Here is a 4,698-nt window from a genome sequence, read left to right as displayed (position 1 = left end):
GGGATCATGGGAAGATCACTTGCCATTGATAGAGTTTGCATATAACAATATTTATCATTCCAGCATCCAAACGGCACCATATGAAGTGTTGTATAGACGTAAATGCCGAACGCCGTTGTGTTGGAATGAGATTGGTGAAAAACAGCTGACGGGTCCTGAAATTGTCCAAGAAACTTTTGAAAAGATCGAACAGATCCGCGAAAGAATCAAAAAAGCACAAGATCGTCAGAAACGTTATGCTAATAATCGTCGAAAGCCGACTGAGTTTGGTATAGGTGATTTTGTGATGTTAAAAGTTCCGCCATGGAAGGGTGTCATCAGATTTGGAAAGAAAGGGAAGCTCAGTCCGAGGTATGTAGGGCCGTTCAGAATATGTAAGCGAATTTGGCCAGTAGCATATCAGTTAGAGCTGCCAGAAGAGCTGAGTCTGATTCACAACACTTTTCATGTGTCAAATTTACGGAAATGTTTGGCCGATTCGAGTCTAGCCATACCGATACCAGATATTCAATTAGACAGTAAACTGAATTTTGTGGAAACACCAGAAGCTGTAATTGACCGAAAGATTAAGGTGTTGAGAAACAAAGAAATAAGTCTGGTTAAGATTTAGTGGAAGTTTCACAAAGGACCATAAGCAACATGGGAACTAGAGTAAAAAATGAGATCAGAATACCATTGACTCTTTGATTAAAGGAATTCCGGTACGAAATTCTTTTGAGGGGTGGATAATGTGATAACTGGATTTTGGTTATCACCCGAGGTAATAAATACATGATTATTTGTTACAAAATGTTTATGTGACAGCATGATAAATTTGGTTTATTTGATCATGCTAGTGTATAAAAAATATGTGCATGTATATGTGATTATATACACATGCATGGTGTGTGTGGATGTATGCATGTTATAAGAATGCATGGTGTGTGTGGATGTATGCATATGCATGAGAATGCATAGTGTGTGTGTGTATATGTATGTAGCCGATCTTTCCTGTTTTAGAAAGGTATAAAAGGAAGCTTTAGTCTTCATTGCTTTTTCCTGCCAAATTGAGAGTTAAGTGAGCGATTTAAGAAAAGAGAAAGAGTTGACCGGATTGCAAGTGCCTGATTTTAAGTGTTTGGTTTCAAAAAGCTTGTTAAGGTGAGTGATTTCTAAACCTTTTTACATAAAATTTGTTACTGGTTTTATTTGAATGTTGATTATTATTGAAAATAAATTATGTATTTGTTTAAGGGTTTTATCCGGACAAAGGGTGACCGGATTAAGTTTAAATCGGACAAAGCTTGCCGGATTATTTATAAATCGGTCAAGTCTTGGGCGATTTAGCCTTAAACCGCTCAAGTGTTGAACGGTTTAGCCTTAAACCGGTTAAGTGTTATGCAGGTTATGATTGGTAAGAATGATTATCATTTTGAACTGAGAAGTAGGAATACGACCATGTGGTGACCAGATTATTTTAAATCGGTCAAGCTTTGGGCGGTGTATTGTCCGAACTTGTTATCCGGACAAAGGTGTTGGAATTTATTCTAAGTGTTAAATCGGACAAGTCTTGGGCGATAAGTTGTCCGGATGATTTGGTAAACCGGCCAAGACTTGACCGGAGATGAAGTCCGGCCAAGCCTAGGTTGACCGGATTTGAGTTATGCCTTGTGTTTAAATGATAGAAATTGTTATTTTATCATAAAATGAAGTTTTGATATAAATGAGTTTGAATTGATAATAAGGGTGACATTTGTATGTGTGTTGTATGATATAACTCTTTCTATTATATCCCTTAAGATTACCGTGATCTGAAATCTTTATATCTTTATGATTTAAAGATTTATGATCAAGGTTCTTATTGGAAATCATGGTCTGGATGTTATTGAGAAGAAAAACATCAGGTTTGGCCTGAAACTTTATATAAACATTGTTTGATTAGAAAAGGTTTAAAAGTGGTATTATGTGAAACCTGATTGGTTCAGAGGTATGAGATTTGAATAGCTGAATGCTTTGCTTGAAAAGTGGAAAGGATTTGGTAGTATGTTCCTATTTGTTCATATATTTGTTATATATATGAAATGTTGTTTTCCATAAAAGATTTTGGTATTTTCACCCTGCAATAACATTAATAGGGTATCTCACTAGACATTTCGGTCTAACCCTCGTTTTGTGATTTTAATTATGTATTGCAGGAGGTACGGACGGTAAGGGAAAGGGGAAATGTAATATTTTCCTATATGCATTTCTGCATGAAGATCTGTCTTGATGTATAGTTTTGATTGAATAGTANTCTTTGTGATTTAAAGATTTAGGATCAAGGTTCTTATTGGAAATCATAGTCTGGATGTTATTGAGGAGAAAACATCAGGTTCGGCCTGAAACTTTATATAAACCTTGTTTGATTAGAAAAGGTTTAAAATTGGTATTATGTGAAACTTGATTAGTTCAGAGGTATGAGATTTGAATAGCTGAATGCTTTGCTTGAAAAATGGAAAGGATTTGGTAGTATGTTTCTATTTGTTCATATATTTCTTATATATATGAAATGTTTTTTTTCCATAAAAGATTTTGGTGATTTTCACCCTGCAATAACATTAATAGGGTATCTCACTAGACCTTTCGGTCTAACCCTCGTTTTGTGATTTTAATTATGTATTGCAGGAGGTACGGATGGTAAGGGAAAGAGGAAAATGTAATATTTTCCTATATGCATTTCTGCATGAAGATCTGTCTTGATGTATAGTTTTGATTGAATAGTATAAGAAATGTATTTGAATTTTTGGATCTTGTATTTGGTTATAATAGATTCTTGTACTAAGGGACCTGAATGAGATAATGTCATATATTTTTTTATATAAAATATGTGTTACATGCAATGTGTGGTTTGAAGCGTTACAATGGGATACGCACAAATTAACTCAAGGATATAACTAGTTATACGGATTGCACAAGTGGAATGATCATTGATTAAGAAGGAGACTACACTATGCAAAAACGGGAAAAATACCTAAACCCATAATTCCTAAAGCTAGACTACATGAGATTGAATGAAGCACATATATATTATTGATTTTGGACCAATTGAGATGGGAATTTGCATATCAAAGATTACTTGAACCTTCTTTCAAAGAGAAAAAAGCCTTTAAAAAAAATACCATTTATTTTCATAATGTTATAATTCCAAAAAAGCAAATATTTTTCCAATCTATGTTTCCACCTATTTCATGGTGAAATCACAAATCATTGATTGGGCAATCGAAATCATGGTCAATCTCTCATTCATGAATGCAAGTTAAACAAATACCATTTAGTAAAATCCTAGGTTTCGCTAGTGACAATCCAAGACAAAGATTTATTAACATAACATTTTGAAGAACAATCGATCAATACATCAACATATGTCTCAAAAACGTCTCATGCTATCTACTTGAACGACCAAAAACAATTAAAAAGCAAATATTACCGAATTAAAGAGAGACAACCAGAATAGACAACCTAACTATCATTTAGCAAAACTCAAAAGAAAGTAAACATTACTATTTAGAATAACTATACTAAACTAAAGATGGTTACAATACTAGAGCTAAAATGAGAGAACATAACCAAGAACAAACAATCATCTTGAATAATAAAGAACATTACTAAACTAAAGATGGTTACACCCAAGAAACCAACTATAGTAGACGAGATCATAGAACAAGATGTAACTATGAAGAAAATATCAAACTTGAATGCAGAAAGTAAGAAATAAAGTGCAAGAATTAAGTACTTCAAGATTAGAAAGGATGATACAAATAATATGCAGTAAAATCGAATTAAAGCCATGAAGAACTAAGAGAAAAAAGAAAAAGTGCAGGAAAATAGAAGAGCAAACTATTAGGCGCATGTAATCAAATCTAAGAAGAATAAAATACGACCAAATGATTAAGATATCAAAATAACCTTCAACAATAAAACTGGATGAACAAACACAACAGAAACTCGAAAGAACTATTATAGAACTTGCATAAAAGTTAACCTAAAAAACTTGAATTCAAGGGTAAAACGATAAAGATAAAAACATATGGAGTTATTCATCTCCAATGTGTAGAAAATTCAAAAATGGCTAAAACCTATGAGAATCGTCGCCAACCCTAGAATGGATAAAGTGTAATCGTGGTTTTGATTGTTGAAGACAACCCAAGCAAAAAGGCTTGAATAGAGTATCCAAAACATCCCAAAAGATACTCACCACAAATAACAAAATAGGGGCTTCCTTCTCGACCAGCACAACCGCACCTTGAAAACATGCATGCCCATGCTTAGTGTAGAGATTGAAAATAACAACTTCGAGGTTTTTAGCGTGGCCGATGTGTAAATGAAGCTTGGTTGTGCTCTTCAGAAATCTTCATGTTTCCTCTTTTTTCCCTTCTACACCTCTCCGTTCTTCTCCATCGCTAACCAGGTTAGAACCCGGAGGGGTGGTTGCGGTAGCACGTGCCACCATATTGTTTCTCCGTGGTAAGGTAAAAAAATTAGGTGGGTGAAAGATGCAACCGTTTTGTTTTAGAAGGTGCAACCGTTTTATATGGTGTCCAAAAATTCTTGGGTCCGTCCCTGATTCCATGTCCCACTAGCTATGGTATACGTATAATCTTCAATTCCATTGATTGCGTGCTGGCTCAGACGGAAGGACATAATGGCCTTCACCATTCCACTAACTTGATCAGTTAGCCC

This window comes from Cynara cardunculus, assembly GCF_001531365.2.
Source record: "Cynara cardunculus var. scolymus isolate 2C chromosome LG 2, CcrdV1, whole genome shotgun sequence".
In the NCBI taxonomy this organism is placed as follows: Eukaryota; Viridiplantae; Streptophyta; class Magnoliopsida; order Asterales; family Asteraceae; genus Cynara; species Cynara cardunculus.
Note: the sequence above shows the minus strand (reverse complement) of the source record.